Raw genomic sequence first — 19,074 nt, 5'->3', positions numbered from 1 at the left:
ATAAATTAAAAATGATTAGATTCAAAATCCATTTACATAAAGTGTTACATATCATATCATTGGCCACTCTGTTCTTTGAAAGGACAGCCCATAAATTACAAGTGCACATGCCTATAATAACTGCAAATCAAAGTAAATTATATATGTATTATATATATTCACATGAATAGTATCCAAATTAACCAAAATATACAAATTTATACACAATTTTATATAAATAGAAGTTTATAAAGCAATAAATTAATAAATTACAATATTTCTTTATTTATAAATGCATATATGGAAATGAAACTTATATGGTAATTTGTAATGCTTAGTTCCATGTATCTCAAAGTTGCTAATAGAAATGAACACTCAGTGCAGAGATACTGTCATTATCCTCTGACTTAAAAATTTTTTCTAAATTGCTCTGAAGTATAATTTTATGTACTTCCTAATGGTTTTATTATGAGATAATTTATAAACAACTTAACTTCCAATTTATCAATACATTATTAAAGAAATAAATCCATTTCCAGATCCAATTGACAGTGATATGTTTGTGTATGAACATTTGAGTATCTACCTATAATGTGTAAATAATATACTACCTATAATCAAAAAAATCTTTGTTTTTGATTCATATCAGTCTCTTTATCCTATGTAGCCTAAACAATAGTATATTCATGTACAAATATTCACAGCACTTGCCACAGATATACATATTCTTTAAATCCATATTGAATTCAAATCACACACAAAAAAATATTTTCTATTTGAATGATTTATTTATCTACCTAAAGAAAGGGACCAAGTTTCTCAACAGATGTCTGCACGCATTTATTTAACTTGTTGCTCTAGCATTAAGATAGTTTTTCCAGAACTGCACTAATCACTGCACTTATGAACTAAGACCTATCTTCAGTGTTTCATTATATAATTGTATATTATATTATTGTATAATATATTTGTAACTTCATTTATTAGAATAAATATGTCAAATTAAGATAGAGTTGCATAATTTAACAGCAGACCTCAAAAGATTTACCAAAACAATTCCCCCGTTGGTCTAAAGATTCACAGGTATAACATATGCTACATCCAGACAGCTTTACTGGATGAATGTTAATTAGTCACAATTCCAGTGCTTCTGTAACCCGTTATCTCAGGCATGTAAGTTTATAAATATCAAAGCTTAGACAGGTAATAAGCAAAAATCTGAACCACCATATAGAAAATGGCTCCCAAGTACTGGCAAAGTGGATCAGCGTTTGACTCAGAAACTAGAAAACAAGAAGAAGGATATGCAGGACAAAGAAAATACACTAGCCACTCCTAGTTAAGGGTTTCATAAATAACCAATTCAAAGAAATGAATCCATTAAGGTCAATCACACTGTGCTTTTATATGTATTATCATATGAAGAATCAGGTAGGTACAGCTTTAGAAGCCAGCTCAGTCATTACATAGCCCTGCCATATGGGAAAAGTTATTTACATGCCTTAGTTTCCTGTAAAACGAAATGATTGTATCTATCAGGTTATTTTGACAAAGGGAAGAAAATAGAGATCACCCAACACAGCACTTACAACACAGTTGTGCAACTGTTAGCTCTTATATTTTCTAGTTTTCTCTATATATATACATATATGTATATATTTATGTTACTTTAGCTCCATCTTACAGGATTGTTATAAGGATTAAATGAGCTAATGTTTTTTTTTTAAGTTTTAATTTAAATTCCGGTTTACATACAGTGTAACAGTAGTTTCGGGGACACAATATAGTGACTCAACACTTCCATACATCACCCAGTGCTCATCACAAGTGCACTCCTTAATCCCCATCACCTATTTAACCCATCGCCCCACCTACCTCCCCTCTGGTAACCATCAGTTTGTTCTATATAGCTAAGAGTGTGTTTCATGGTTCACTTCTCGCTCTCTCCTTTCTTCTTTCTTTCCCTTTGCTTATTTGCCCTCTCAAATTCCATATATGAGTGAAATCACATGGTTCCTGGAGATAATGTTTTAAAATGCTTAACACCTTTCCTTAAACATGTAAGTACTCAATAAGTGGTAGATGTGATTAGATGTTGTCAGTAGCAGCCATGATTGCAAAAGTAATAGTATCAGCTTTCTCAAGTAATAAATGTGCTGTTATTTTAGGTAGAACTCACTACTTAAAATTTCAGTGCCTATTTGAGCATGACATCTTTATACTAATAAAAATAGAGCAGAATTCCTTAGTTTTGTGTCCCCAGTTCTGGCAAATACTGCCACACAAAAATAATCATGTAATGAGTGATATGCACTTTCCCAACATGGTTTTATATACATATATATATATATATGTTATGTATATATATATATGTTATATATATATATGTATATATATATATAACCATGCTGAAAATGTAAGGATAAACCCAATCACATCTAATATTTATTTACATCTCTTTTTTTTTAATTTTTTTTTAAATTTTATTTTTTAAAAGAGAGAGGTAGACAGACAGAGTATGAGCCGAGAAGAGGCAGAGAGAGGGAGACAGAATCCGAAGCAGGCTCCAGGCTCCAAGCTGTCAGCACAGAGCCTGATGCGGGCCTTGAACCCACAAACCACGAGATCATGACCTGAGCCAAAGTTGGACGTTCAACCAACTGAGCCACCCAGGTGCCCCTATTTACATCTCTTCTATAGGCTTCTTCTAGTTTATGTCTTAATAATAACTCATGTCACATGATCCTTTATAAAGTCAAAGCTTTCTGCATCCATTTGAGCATTATAGCATTTCCACATGAGAGAGGCAAGTAGTTATTTTCAAGAAAAAAACTGGGGAATAGTGAAGATGAGTGATTTGTCCAAAACTACACAGTGGCACAGTGGCTTAGAATCCTAATCAGGTCTGTTTCAGGGCTGGAATCCCGAAGCTAGTGGAACATAAATTGAAGAAGACAAGATGAGGGAAGGGGACCAGGTAAGGGGGGCTGTTGGATTTGTTCAGGAGACTAATGATGAAGGTTTAAACTAGGGCAGGACAATAGGGTAGGAAAAGAAAGAATGGCTGATGAGCAACAGAGGCTAGAGGGAAGAATGAGTTACAGAATTTCGAGGATTCTGCATTTCATGTTGAGTAGATGCAACTACATTAACCAAAATAGAGATGAAATCATGTGGTGATGATTATGATGATGATGATGATAATGGTAAAAATAATAATAAAAACATAGCCAATATTTACTGGACACTTTTTTTGCAAGGCATCAGTTTGAACACTCTATACCTATTTATCCCTCACAACCCCAAGAGGTAGACACAATTTATGAGGCCTATTTTATAGATAAGAAAAGTGAGGTACGTGGAAGTAATTAGTTTAAGTTCATAAAAGGCAGAGTAGATCTTACTTTTAACCCATAGCAAAAGAACCAGAGGGGCTGGACCTGAAAAGGGATTCTTAGAAGGTTGTGAAATAATGAGCAGATCAGGAAAAGATAAGACATGGGATATCTGCTCCTCTCTCTTTCTCAAAAGGATTAAACTGTACTTTATCCATGAACCCTAGGAATTGTTTTCTCTGTCTATATCCTTCAGAAAATATTTATAAAAATTTGGGATCTCACTTACAAATAAGAATGTCATTTTAATACAGAAATCACCATGAAGATGAATCCAGATGCAATTTGATTTTTTTAATTGAGGATATTTCTCGACAGATATAATAACAAATGTTTTCTTAAAATATACACATGAACTATCTGTCTGAAATGACTCTTAATAGTCTTAAGTGACAGGATCAAAGTAAGACTTCATGTCAGCCCTTTTTATAAGAAATACAAATATTCAGCAGTAAAGGCAGAACATTTTAATATTGAAGGAAGACTGTTTAAAATGATCAAGATGTTATCAACTATTGATTATAAATGAAAAACATCTCAAATGAAATCAACTGTTCAAGGAAATAATTAAACTTTGTAACAACTATGTAGTCTGGAAAACTACTGAGATCAGAAACCTTTGTTAGACTTAATGGTATTAGTAATTCCCATGATGACTTTTAAATAAAATTATACCACGAAACTTTAAAAACATCTTCTCTTACTGACTTTAAAATTATTTCCCTTTATAGGTACTCACAGATGGAATCTTCTTATTGAAGATCAATTTTTCCTAAATAAAGAGTACAAAATGTTTACATTACCAAGAATTTTAACCAGAGTAGCATGTTAAGACTTTCACTTTACTAGATTATGAGTGCCCTAGTATTTTAATGTCTCTTCAAATCTCACTCTGAAAGCAACAAACCCATTTATGTTCCATTTATTACAAAACCCTTTGAGTTTATTTGGTCAAAATTTACCTCAATAATATACATCAATATACTATGAATACAAGCTAATTCATAGCACTTTGGTTCAAATTTCTATTCTCACAAGAGTCAGAATTGAATGATAACATCTGTGGACTATATTCCAATTGCCAAGTTAAGTGATTTCCATGCATTATTTTCTATTTAAATCAATCTTTGTGAAAGTCGATGTGGCAGAAACTGATACTATTCCCATTTTACAGATCTGGAAACAAAGTCTTGGTGATAAGAAATAATTTCCCAGGTCTTCCAGCCATTGAAATGTATCTCAGGATGCAACCTCTAGCTGGCTTTTAGCCTGTTGGTTTAGCTTCCACTGGAGCAAAGGAAAGCATCGTCAACAATCATTTTCCCTGACCTATTTTAAATGTTAATGCCTCTTGTTAGTAGGAAGACCCTTTTTTTTTTTAAACATTTATTTATTTTTGAGCCAGAGAGAGACAGAGCATGAATGGGGGAGGGTCACAGAGAGAGGGAGACACAGAATCTGAAACAGGCTCTAGGCTCCGAGCTGTCAGCACAGAGCCCGACGCGGGGCTCGAACCCATGGACCGTGAGATCATGACCTGAGCCGAAGTCGGATGCTTAACCGACCAAGCCACCCAGGCACCCCTAGGAAGACCCTTTTTAACCAAGTAAGTGTTCTTAACAAAGATGTGCATTACCCAATTTTTATTGCATGCTGTGAATACTGGCTGGCATAGTTTCTTAGATGCACAATCTATTTGTTCTCTTGACTTTTCTCCAGATACATTAGCTTGAATTCACATTTTGCTCTGTAGGTGCTCAAAATGCATTTAAATTTAAAAGTACAGTGCCGACCTTAAATACAGGAGGACGTAAACCAGTCTCCCTTATCCAAAAGGAAAAAAATAATAATAATGTCCCTTTCTCCTTCTTCCTTTCTTGCACTTTCTTTAGTATGACTTTGATATCCTCAAAGATTAAGTTGGCTATATTCTCAGCTGCCTAGAGAAGCATCTAGAAGGGTCAAACAAGTGTTCATGGAACATGATTCCTTGTCCAATCTTGCCCATTCCTTACACAGCCTTACTTTCTAGCTTGTGGGATTATGCAGAAAGAGGAGTAACGTACTGGCATGGCAACATTCATAGAGCCTATGAACAGCATGAACCATTTCCTCCTTCTTGGGTGAACTGGCTGAGCACTTTCTGTTTCCTGAACAAATGGTTCTCCTTCTCACTTGTATAGCAGACAGAATTGGACTCACTACTTCATCCAATCTAGGTTCAACTTTCTAAAGGTCATAATGAATCAGAAAAGTCATGATTGAAGCCCAAATCACAAATTCTTTGCCTTGCTAAATTCTCCCTCCTAGTTGGTGTCCCTTCCCTCATTTATTTAAGGAGTGATTGTTATTTCCTTCTTCACCCAATAACTTGCGGTTCTCAGTTTACCACACCATAAGTGAGTTTTATGAAGATAACATTCACAACAATCAAATGAGCTACTAGTCACCTTGATTTTTTCTTTCTAATGTAATCTCATTGTCATTTAGGTTTGACATTTCAAAGACTTGAACTTCAATGCGCTGTACTATTAAAAGTTGCCTGGGGACAGGTGCTGAGCTGTGCTTTTCCCCAATGATTCAAGGAAGAACATTATTCTTCTTTCTTTATTGCTCCAGTCTTCCAATCTACACTTCCACAAATCACTATAATTTGCACCACACAGTACACTATCTGTACGAGGTGTCCTGTAGCAACTTCTGAAATGGCCCAGAATATTATAAATCATTGTGCTATTTTGGCATAAGATGTTACTTAGGTAAATATCCACTGTTGTGCATTTTTTCTCTAGAGAACTATAAGTCACGTTTTATTGTTCAGAAAGAGAGCCTGTTACCAGTCATATTTTTCCAGTCTTTTGTTATTGTTTGGTGGCTGCTGTTGTTTAAAACCACATTTTAGTGTTTACTAGACATAATGTCTTTGAACAAAAAAATGTACATATGCGTTCATACATTAATAAACTGTAGTTTACATGAAAGATAGATGATGCCTATTTGAATATTTTTACTAATCATTACTTCGTTACATGGTATCTGCAACAAACAGTACAGATTTACAGGCAATGACAAATGGCTTAGTTAAAGCAAATCCCTGACGTTACTAGGTCAAAAGAAGAGAGAACTGGCTGAAACACAGCTTTAGATCACATCAATTCTGATGCTTTATCTATTTTCTGTGATATATCAAATTGTCCTTCAAAATTGTGCATGAATCATTTTTTTGATAGGCTGGATCAAAAAAAAGTCCTACAAGTTTTTCAGGGCTTGAACAGCTCTTTCCTCTATCAGTTGCATCAGTCAGGGTTTGGTCAAAAAAGCAGAACCATTAGAAAATATACGAAATAAGGGATTTATTATAGAGATTTGAGCTTACACAGTAACACAATATAAATCCATCTCATCAACTCATTGCTCATTTTTTAACTTATCTGATTTCCATTTTTCCTCTAAACAGTCTCCTAAAAGTATTAAGAGAAACTGTCAAATCACCATGCAAGTTACATTCAAGAGAACAGAGCAATAATATGGTTCAAAATGGTATCTGGATACCAGCTCCAGGATAGTTCTTGCAAGTTTTCAATAAAGTAGTTGTAAAAATTCCATAAAAGACAAGATGTATAATATTGTAACTTAAAAATGATAGATACCATAATGACAAAATAAGGAAGAACTCTATGAAATTTTAAAGCACATGGGGTAGGACTGATGAGAATCTACCTGTAATGTGTTGAACTATGTCCCCCCAAAATGATATGGCTAAGTCTGTTAAAATAATCAAAGTGGACAATTTAGTTGATCTAAGTGAATTTTATTCATCCTTCATGAAGCAAGCAATCTCCACTCTCAAGAGTCCAGAGAACTGCAAAGCAAGGAACAAAACTGCAGCTTTTATAGAAGAAGGCAATCAGGAACAAGGAAAGAGTATTTGGCCCTAGTTGATTGGCTAGAGTTACACATATGACCTTATTTAGAACAGGTAATCATTACTGATTCTTGGCAATCAGCCAGGGACTGGCTTGTTGAGTGTACTGTGTTTCTGCTCAAGCAGAGTATTTACAGAACATGAGTTATCTAAGTTTCAGTTTGCTGATGAGGCATCACAGCAGAAGCAGCTTCAACTGGGGCCCAGAAATTTATTTCAACAAATCCTTATTTGTAAATAGAGTCTTTACAGAGATAATCAAGTTAAAATGAGGTCATCAGGGTAGGCTCTAATCCCATATGACTGGTACTCTTATAAAAAGGGGGAATTTGGATATTCAGTGAGAGAAGACAATGAGAAAACACAAAGGGCTATATGACTAGAATGATGCATCTGCAAACCAAGGAATGCCAAGGATCGCCAGAATCCAAAAGAGGCAAGTAAGGATTCTCCCCTAGGGCCATCAGAAAGGATACAGTCCTGCCAACATTTCAATTTTGGACTTTTAGCCTCTAGAACTGTGAGACAATAAATTTCTGTTGCCTTAAACCATCCAGTTTTTTGTGCAGCAGCTCTGGGATACTAATGCATTACCCATGCTTCATCACACAGCATGTTCATAATATGGTCTTACATCAACTTAAAAAAAAATGTATCCTTCATCCCATGCCACCCTTTTCAGATTGTTGTATAAAGTGCACTAAAAGCCTCCATGAGCACCCATCCTCTGCCTTGCAAATTCCTTCAGGTTTGCTTTCCGTGTGTGTGCTCTAATAACCCCTGTTCATCAGTTCAACCTCCTCCTACTCTTTACTTATTCCGCAATAGGCTCTCAACCTCAATTTGGACTCTCTCTCCCCTCAGCTCTGTCCTCATTCCATCTCTTGAGAATATGCCACACAGAGTGGTTCACTGATTCTATGAACCAAAGCACCCATTCTTGTTGCCACTCACTTTGCCCACAGCCAAATCAGAAAACAGTATCACAAGATAATAGGAAGACTAATAAAATTTTTCTACATAACTGAACTTATGCTCCTAAGCACCAAAACATTTTTAAAAATTTTCATCACTTTGTTCCTAAAATATACATAGGTAGGTAGATAGATAGATAGATAGATAGATGATAGATAGATAGATAGATAGATAGATAGATAAAATAACAGAAGCTGCTGAATAGACTTTTTTTGGGTTATTGATTCAGGACAATCATTAAGAATATCAATTATACTAGAATAGTGCCTTTAGAAACAGAGTGTATAATCCTATCCAAACCTAACAATGGACTCAATCCATAATTGCAGAGAATTTTTTCTGAATTTAATATATTTTTTAAAAATTTTTTTTTCAACGTTTATTTTTGGGACAGAGAGAGACAGAGCATGAACGGGGGAGGGGCAGAGAGAGAGGGAGACACAGAATCAGAAACAGGCTCCAGGCTCTGAGCCATCAGCCCAGAGCCTGACGCGGGGCTCGAACTCACGGACCGCGAGATCGTGACCTGGCTGAAGTCGGACGCTTAACCGACTGCGCCACCCAGGCACCCCTGAATTTAATATTTTTAAATTTTTTTTGTCAGTTATTTCTGGCATCTGTTAATGTGGCAATCTCTCCCCTTTAATTTGTTCTTCTTAACTGTCCAATGATACCAGTTAACTGGCCCCAACAACAGGTTTAGTCTTAGCTACGCAGGAAGCTGCCTCTCCAAAGAGCACCTCCATCCCAGGGGAGCTCATGCCCAATGACACATAAATAGGTAGGTAGGTAGATAGGTAGATAGATAGATATAAGAGATATAGGCATGTATGTACACGTGTGAGAGAGAGAGAGAGATAATATATCATCATTCCAGATGGTTGGTTATTTGAGAAAAGAGTTCATCTAAATATCTTAAACTATCACAACTCTTGCTGTATTTCATTATGTTTGATGAAAACTATATTTTCAAAACATTACTACTGTTGTGTGTTCTGAACATACTACATTGTTTTCCTAAAATTCTAAAAGCACTGTCTTACATATTCTATTTTTTAAGTTTTTAATTAATGATTTTTATTGTATATTAATGTATATTGTATATTAATGTATATAAATGTGCTGCTTCTTAATTAAATAAGAATTAATTTTGCTTTTGACATAACTGGCAATTAATTAAAAGGACTTTCATAACAACTGGAGTTTTGTGACAACAGCTTTTTAACAAATTCATCTGAGTTATACATTTTTCTATTATGTCTTTTCAACTGGTAACTGGGGCTATGAAATTTATCTCTAACCTTGAGTGTACATCTTTCTTGGGCAATTAAAATGAATTGTGTACAGACAACTTCCTGCATTCTACTTAGCCATGCTGTGGCTTCACAATGGAATGGAGTAAAAGACTTGATACCCATCACTATTATCCTATTGTAATTCAGATGTTTTGAAATAACCTGCACCAATAATATTTTTCTTGGATAGTCAACTGCTCAAAAAACTAGATCACTTGCTTTTAAAAGTTCTGCATACAATTGCATGCAATTAGGTTCTAAAGTTTCTTCAGTATGATGATGATGATAATGATAGTCATAAGTATTTTGAGAGTGATCCATGTCAAGGAAAAAATAAGTGAGGCTGAATTACTGTCAGTCATTGCTAAGAATCTATTAGCAGAATATGAATCAGTTAAAAATCTTAAAAAATCATCAATATTATACTTGCTTATTTCACATTAATTTATACTTACTGAACTAAAGTCAAGTCTAAAATATGTTTTGAGCCCCAAATTTAGAATGTCTTATCTATTTTTTAAATTTTAAAAGCAGATACTCTAGGGAAAAAATCATAAAGAAAATATACTCCAGTGCAACCTTGACTAAACACAGAAAAAGTCTGTCAAGCTGAACAGTTGACTGATGATGACCCTAGTTGAGATGTCTGTTCTCAGCTCTATTTTCAAAAGCATCAAAGTCATTCTGCAGTCTCCTGGTAAATTGTCAAATCTGTCTGGAATTGCTGTTAGGTTCCAGCCATATCTGTCTATTCATGAAAAGTCAAAAAAAACAACAACATAAAAAACTACCAATAAACTTTGGCCTTTGAATTTGAGTTCTCATCAAAGAGAAGTCATTGTATATTTTTTTTCTTTCCTAAGAGCATTTACCCTTTTAGTGAAGTGCCTGAATTACATTCTCTACAATAAAAGCAAATTTCAGAATAAGTTGAAAACCTTAGAACAGATATCTGAGACAACCAAGAATTCAACCGACACACAATTTTAAGTTAAAAGAGACATCTCATAAGACATAGTTTTAGCATTACTATTTATGAACCAATTGATACAAGAGGCTTTGCAGTGCTCTTCAGCACCAGAATATTTTGAGTATAAAGATATACCTAAGAAGTAGGTATAAATTAAGATATACCTAAGAAGTAGGTATAGGATTAAAATTATAATCCTACAATTTTTGTAGAGAAAAATAGAGGAAATTAAATTGTGATGGAGTTTTCAAGAAATCATCACTGACTCCTCCTAAATACACAAGTGCATGTAACCCCCACAATTATAATTGTTCTTTAGGCTATCTGGTGTTTTATGCCAAAAATTGAATTGCTAAGATAAACACCCCCTAGGAAAGAAGTGATAGTGAATTTACAATCATCTTATTACTTCAAAATTGGAAACAGGCTAGGTCCTTGGATTCCTGGGGTAGGTCACAGTTGTGAAATTCAGCTATGCCATTAGTCAGAACAAATGGCTGACCTAGTTGTTAACTGAATTCAGACAATTAGTAGATAAAAGCACACAACTGAAATCAGAAAGCAGGTAAAACTTAGAGAAAAAGCTAGTATTGAATTCAAGAGAACAAAATTCATTCTATCCCAAAGAACCAGGTGAGGTACAAAAAGGGCTACAGGAAAAATGTAGAATGTTAGCTTGTTCTCTGGGAGAATAATTATTCTGAAATGATGAGGACAGTCTATGACCTTTATCTTTGGAGGCCTAGACCTAATTGGACTGATCTGCTCTTTCTCTGAAGGATTCCTATGGAACAAGAGAATCAGTTCCAATCCTTCAAAGACAGTTAGGGTCACATAATCTTGCCTAAACTTTTGGAGAACATATTTTATTCCCTGTTCTGTCCCCAGTCCATAAAACAGTGCCTGGCACATAACAGACATTAAGTATTTTTACTTATTTCACCCAGAACTTATTAGAGGCATCTATGTCCTCAAGGGTTCAAAATTGTCAATGTGCCTTGATTAAACAATACAGCAACAGTATTTAACATGTATATAATACTTTAAGTGTATGAAGCATCCTCACCAATATTATCTCATTTGACCTTCACAGTCTTTCTGAAGTAAATATTAAGTGTAATCATCATCCCATTGATGTAAAAAAACTGGGACTCAGAAAGATTAAGTGACTTTTTCAACTGATTAAGAGTAAGTAGATGGGGCGCCTGGGTGGTGCAGTCGGTTAAGCGTCCGACTTCAGCCAGGTCACAATCTCGCGGTCCGTGAGTTCGAGCCCCGCGTCAGGCTCTGGGCTGATGGCTCGGAGCCTGGACCCTGTTTCCGATTCTGTGTCTCCCTCTCTCTCTGCCCCTCCCCCGTTCATGCTCTGTCTCTCTCTGTCCCAAAAATAAATAAAAGACGTTGAAAAAAATTAAAAAAAAAAAGAGTAAGTAGAGGAATTGGAATTAGAAATTAGAGAGGTTGAGTCTAAGTACTGCTCTTATATTGTAGAAATCAGATGTTCAAAGTTAGAAAAAATTCCGTTGATTTTCTGATCCTGGTGGCGAAGAAAGGAAAGCATATATCCAACCTCGTATAAGTACTCAAACATAGGCCATATCTTAAACCCAACATCAAATGCATACAGAGTGAAAATAAGATGTTTATCAAATCAAAACAGAATGTTAACTGAATATAGGTATTTTCTAAAAAGAATGAAAGAGTAAAATAAGAGACATGAATTTAATCTAAGATAAAAAAAATAAGATGTGAATATGATTTCCAGAAAAATGAGTGAGAGAAGAAAACAAGAGACCATTATTTGCTAATTTAAAGTACAGAAATCCTATTTTTCAAAAACTTCTTAATTTCCTGCTATTATACTCTTTATTACAACATGACAAAGTCAGAAGTGTATCAAAAATTATTTAAATAACTGAGTTATGGGGCGCCTGGGTAGCTCAGTTGGTAAAGTGTCCAACTCTTGATTTCAGATCAGGCCATGACCTCATGGTTCATGGGTTTGAGCCCTGCATCAGGCTCTACCTGATGGTGCAGAGCCTGCTTGGGAATGTCTCTCTCTTCCTCTCTCTCTGCCCCTCCCCCACATTCTCTCTCTCTCTCTCTCTCTCTCTCTAAGTAATAAACTTTAAAAAAAAAAAGAGCTGGGTTATAAGTAAAATTTTGACCAGAAATTAAAAAACTAAGCTTTTTATATTAGATTCTTTCTGATTTCAAGTTTTAAAAGAAGACACTAGCAAAATGCTATATGATGATGGTCATCTAAATTTTAGGACAAACTGAAACCTTTCATAAGAAGTGTTTAGACAATCTATTTAAGAGTAGTTTTGCTCTATCTAGCCCTATAAGACATTCAGGGAAAATGTGTTCCACGGCTCCAGGACAAAAATAAATAGGTATCTCTACTTCAAAATAGGGAAGTTCTAATATCTCTCCTCATCCCAAACATGTGGTCAATTCGGAGCATATTACTGCTTTGACATCTCTTCTGTCTTTGCTATTGGTTAAGGTAGCAGCATCTATCTAAACACGAATCCAGATCATCTTTGTCTGAAAGTCAGTTCTCTAGACAACTAAAACTCTGGCTGCCTTTCACTAGGGCATGCTCACCAAACATCTACCTTGGGTAACATTACACATGAAGCTCTACCCTGGAGGCAAATGTGGTAGCTAAGAGATAATCCTTCTGATGGTTTGTCCAAAAAAGACCACATTATGACTACTCTCTGACAAAAGTTTTTTTTTTTTTCTTATTTCCTCTGTACTCAACAGGAAACTAGGGCCATTAGTACTTTCTTATCATTTGGATACAGGGACAGCCATACAAAACTGATAATTTATCTAGCCTACTGGCTGGAAGTATGGAAAGAAGTGTGCCTTCCCATTCAGAAATAGAAAAAAGTGTAACATGGTTAGTATTTAAATTCAATTTTGTTCATTGCAGATAATTCCATTTTCATACTAAGGAAAGTTCTGAGTTTCTGCACAAAGTCTGCAGAAATACCAGGTTTATTTATGATATATTGACATTGCTCTTATGCTAAACATAACCATGGAAATTCCTCAATTTGAATTCACAATTTATCGGGGCACCTGGGTGGCTCAGTCGGTTGAGCACCCAACTTCGGCTCAGGTCATGATCTTGCCCTCTGTGAGTTCAAGCCCCGTGTCGGGCTCTGTGCTGACAGCTCAGAGCCTGAAGCCTGCTTCAGATCCTGTGTCTCCCTCGCTCTCTGCCCCTCCCCCACTCTCACTTCGTCTCACTCTGTCTCTCAAAAATAAATAAATGTAAAAAAAATTTTAGAAAAAAAATGAATACACAATTTACCTATGTGGATTAATAAAAGGGAAAGTAAGAATCCTTAAAAATCAAAGTTAATTCAAAATGTCAGTGTAACCCACACACTATTATTCATCAATCCATTCATCTATTTTAAAATACTTGTATTAAATCACTAAATTTTTATCAATGATATGTCCATTATCTATGATGCATCCCTTATGACTAAACATATTTGTCCACTCACCTCTTATTCCTTCCACTTGTAAAATATTTTCCCTCTTTCAATAATGAACCCAGGTATCACATTTTCTACTTTGACATATTTGTTTTCCTCCTTCCCAGACATTTACTTGTTTATTATTACTATTTTTAATTCTATTTATTTATTTTATTGAAGTATACTAAACATACATTATTGTACTAGTTTCAGGTGTACAATATAGCGATTCAATAATTCTATATGTTACTAAGTACTCATCACAACAATGCACTCTTTTTGGAGGGGGGATGCAGCAAAAGCAGATATTAGAGTGAAATTTATGCTATAAATGCTTGTGTTAAGAAAAAAAGTTCAAATTAACAACTTAACATTATACCACAAGGAACTAAAAAAGAAGCTCAGCCGAAATTTAGTAGAAGAAGAAAATAACAAAGAAAAATCAGCAATAAATAAAAGAGATCAGAATGAACAGTAACATAACAATGAAAGTATTGACCAGTTTTTCCAAAAAAAATAATAAGTAAAATTAGCAATGCTTTAACTATATTAACTAAGAAAAAGAGAGAGAGAGAGAAAACTCAAAAACCAAAATGAGAAATGGAAGATAAAACAATACAACAGATAACCATGTTGTGACAACAGATTACTATGATCAATTATACAGTAACAAATCAGATAACTCAGGGGGAAAAAAACCCAGATAATTCCTAAAAATATACAAGTTACCAAGATCGAATCATGAATCTTGAATCCAAGAAGTAGAAAATCTTCTAGACTAACAACAAGCATACAATTTGAAATATGAATCAAAAATCTCCAGTGCAGAAAGCCCAAGACTACATGGTTTCATTGGTGAATTCTAGAAAATATTAAAAAATATTAATAACAATGACAACCTTTATCAAAATCTTACAAGTAATAGAATAAAAGGAACATATTCAAAATCATTCTATGAAGCCAGTATTACACTGATAGCAAAGCAGGATAAAAACAATACAAGAACAAAAGAAGTCTAGTTTGTCTGATGTAAGTATTGCTACTCTAGCTTTCTTTTGACATCCATTTGCATGATAAATGCTTCTGTACCCCTCACTTTCAATCTGCACATGTCTTTAGGTCTAAAATGAGTCTCTTGTAGGCTGCATGTAGATGTCTTTTTTTTTTAATCCATTCTGAATCGATGTCTTTTGATTGGAGCATTTAGTCCATTTACATTCAAAGTAATTATTGATAGATATGTATTTATTGTCATGTTATTGCTTGTTGTATAATTGCTTCTGGAGATTTCTTCTGATCCTTTCTTGTCTTTGTCATTTTGGGTCTTTCCTTTGCACTCAAAGTGTCCCCTTTAATATTTCTTGCAGGACTGGTTTAATGGTCACAAACTCCTTTCTTTAGTTTTCATTTGTCTGGGAAACTCTTATTCCGAATGATAGCCTTTCTGGATAGAGTATTCTTAGCTGAAGATTTTCCCTATTCAGCACATTAAATAGACCATGCCACTCTCTTCTGGCTTGTCAAGTTTCTGTTGAGAAATCTCCAGCTAGCCTTATGAATCTTCCCTTATAAGTTAAGGACTTTTTTTGTCTTGCTGCTTTTAAGATTTTTTTCTTTATTACTATATTTTGAAAGTTAAATTGAAATATGTCTTGGTGAGTTGGCCTGCTTTTCTTGATTTTGATGGGAGTTCTCTGGGCCTCCTGGATCTGAATGTCTGTTTCCTGCCCCAGATTAGGGAAGTTTTCAGCTATTATTTCTTGAAATAAATTTTCTGTCTCCTTTTCTCTCTCTTCCACTGGGACTTCTACAATATGAATGTTCTAATGTTTGATAAAGTCACTGATCTCTAAGTCTATTCTCATGTTCCACAATTCTCCTTTCTCTCCTTTGTTTCCCTTCATTATTTTCCATTAGTGTGTCTTTTAGTTCATTAATTCATTTCTCTGCTTCTTCCTGTCTGCTGTTCATTGCATCAAGCCAATTTCCCATATCTTTTATTGCATTCTTCATGGCAGTGAAGTAGGAGGACCCTAGGCTCATCTTGTCCCACAAACACAACTAGTTAACTATCAAATCATCCTGAATACCCCCAGAAATTGACCTGAAGATTGACAGAACAAACCCTACAACTAAAGGGAGAAAAGAGGCCACATTAAAAAAGGTAGGAAGTACAGAGATGTGGTTTAGGAGAGAAAAGGATCATGAGTGCTGCAGAGGGGCGGGATTGATGGTTGTAGAGTGGAGAGAGAGAGAGAGAGAGAGAGAGAGAGAGAGAGAGAGAGAGTGAAGCACACAGGGAATGCAGAAGGAAAATGTTTCCCCAAACCCATTGGCTTAGAAAACAAGAGGGGCTGAATTTTCATGAGTTCTTGCTTAAAGCCTAGAGTGTTAAAGGTCAGCAGCCTTGGCTGAGATAGAGCCTGAAGGGCACTACCTTGCTCCTGGAGAGAAGGCAGGCAGACAACCAGGGGTGTAAAAACAGTGATCTAAAGAATGTACACAGTGGGGAGATTATTTGCTGTTCTGGGAGCACATCCCTGAGAGGCAGCATTCATGGAGATGCCTCTGTGGAAACAAAAAAGCTGGCTGATGCCATTTCCTTCCCCTGCCCTTCAGCATAAATGCAAATCCGCGAGCACGAAGCAGCACAGGAGCACCAATACTGGCTGCTTAACTTGCTTACACCATGCCCCACACCCCTGGTCTCTGGCAAAACTGCCCTTCACAGTCAAGTTTGCTTCAGTCCCAGCACAATGGACCCCTCACCCAGAAGAATGGCACAAGCCCCTGCCCACACCACGTCTCCTGACCAGAAAGTTCTGAAGGCCTCAGTTCTGGTGGACATGGTGTCAGGTCTCATTTCACAAGCAGACCAGAGCATAGCTAACTAAAACTAGCCACATTCAGGTCAGGGACCACACACTGTGCACAGCAGGCAAGGAGGACCTCTGCAGACCACTGGCCTGAATGATAGAGCAGCCAAAACACAACAGCAGAGTGCAGGTAACACACACAGACACACTTCCTGAAGTGCCAGGCCCTGGGCACTACATGACCTCTTCTTCTTAAAACCATTAATTACAGAAACAGGAGACAAAACTATCTTTTCTAACACAGAGAAGAAGGCAGAGACTTAAATAACATGTAAAGACAGAGGAATTTATCCCAAATGAAAGAATAAGATAAGGCCATCGCCAGAGATCTAAATGAAACAGATATAAGTGACTTAATTTTAAAGCAACGATCATAAGGATACTCACTGGGCTTGAGAAAAGAGTAGAGGACATCAGTTAGACCCTTCCTAGACTTTTAAGTACTCCTCCATTAGGCCACCATGACATTTGCACAAGACTCCAACACAGAGTTTATGCTATTTTATCATATATACTTTTCTCTCCAGTACTAGACTGATTCATCCTAAGGAAAGGTATCTTGTCATCATCATCTATTGTTTATTTAACCTTCTATCTACAAGGAAAAGCATAATGCCTGGGACATATTAAGGATTCAATAAATGTCTACTGAATGATCAACTAACTGATTAAATGGTTGGATATTAGCAAGTAGGAGTAAGTTAATCATTCAGCCGTTCTGAATTATATTTAGTCTTTCTCTTGCCCATTTCAAGCTGACTGAAATAAATATCAGAAAAGAGACAGCTATAAAAATTCTGAAGAAAAAAAATCTTTCCTGAACATATCTGAGTAGTAATTATTCTTCTAAAATTTTTCTGTTAAGAGTTGCTTTATAGGTAAATTAGGTATTTGGGGAAGTTTATGAGATAATCAGAACATTTTCTGCTTTTCATAGACCTGATTTACTTATATTTACTCATGAATATGAGTTAATAAGTAGAACAACAAATATCCTATGAGTAGAGTTCTTGGTTATAAGCAATAGAAACAAATTCTAATTAAAAATAAAAGCAACTGATGGGAAATTTATTAGAAGGATCACAATGGGAAGTGGGCAGGAGCCAATAGGCAACAGAAATAGGCAGCAGAAACCAAAGGAGCAATTGTGAGTGCTAGAATAAAACATTCTAGTGATTAATCCACTGTTAGTTCAACCACTCTTCCCATTCTGGCATTACTTGCTTATGTTTTAAAGTTCTTCAGGTGGTCAATCGACCTAGCTTAGGTTCATAAGCCCATTACTTAGCAGGAAGAGGGAGGTCCTCAACACTTCTGCTTTCATAGGGGGCAATCATTAACCGGTATTACCTCCCATCAAGACCACAGATGAGAGAAGACAGGAAATTCCACAAAACACAACAAAACAAAACAAAACAAAACAAAACAAAACAAAACAAAACAAAACAAAACGGCAGGGTGCCATTAAGAAAGAAAATTGATGTTAGCCAGCCAGAAAAGTTACAAATATTCCTTATAAAGCTATCTTTATAAAAATCTTTAAAAAACATGCAAAGCGATTCTTGGCAGGCAAGATGGCGGCTTAGGAGGACGCTGGGCTCACCGCACGTCCTGCTGATCACTTAGATTCCATCTACACCTGCCTAAATAACCCAGAAAACCGCCAGAGGATTAGCAGAAAAGAGTCGCCGGAGCCAAACGCAGACGAGAGGCCCACGGAAGAGGGTAGGAAGGGCGGCGAGGCGGTGTGCGCTCCACGGACTGGCGGGAGGGAGCCGGGGCGGAGGGGCGGCTCGCCGGCCAAGCAGAGCCCCCGAGTCTGGCTTGCAAAAGCGGAGGGGCCGGGCGGACTGTGTTCCGACAGCAAGCGCAACTTAGCGTCTGGGAGGTCATAAGTTAACAGCTCTGCTCGGAAAGCGGGAAGGCTGGAGGACAAAGGGAGGGAGAGCTGCTGAGCCCCCTGACAACAGAGCTCAGTTTGGTGGGGAACAAAGGCGCTCGCCAGCGCCATCTCCCCCGCCCATCCCCCAGCCGAAATCCCAAAGGGAACCGGTTCCTGCCAGGGAACGTGCTCGCTCCGCGCAAACACCCAACTCTGCGCTTCTGAGGAGCCAAACCTCCGGCAGCGGATCTGACTCCCTCCCGCTGCCATAGGGCCC

At 36.4% G+C, this 19,074-nt stretch overlaps 1 protein-coding gene across 3 annotated transcripts in view; it reads right to left on the bottom strand.

Annotated features, from left to right (window-relative positions):
• Nucleotides 1–19,074, bottom strand: part of CNBD1 (cyclic nucleotide binding domain containing 1) — a 511,584-nt gene that overhangs the window by 473,282 nt on the left and 19,228 nt on the right. For 2 of the 3 annotated variants that reach the window (XM_047842482.1, XM_047842480.1), the window contains exon 2: nt 4,114–4,146. The exons of the other annotated variant lie outside the window; for it this stretch is intronic. The gene's annotated coding sequence lies outside the window, so the exon portion shown is untranslated. The remainder of the gene's footprint in view (nt 1–4,113; nt 4,147–19,074) is intronic. 3 annotated transcript variants of the gene reach the window in all.

This window comes from Prionailurus viverrinus, chromosome F2 (genome assembly GCF_022837055.1).
Source record: "Prionailurus viverrinus isolate Anna chromosome F2, UM_Priviv_1.0, whole genome shotgun sequence".
Taxonomy (NCBI): Eukaryota; Metazoa; Chordata; class Mammalia; order Carnivora; family Felidae; genus Prionailurus; species Prionailurus viverrinus.
The sequence above is the reverse complement of the archived record's forward strand: the minus strand, read 5'-3'. Positions and strand labels throughout refer to the sequence as shown.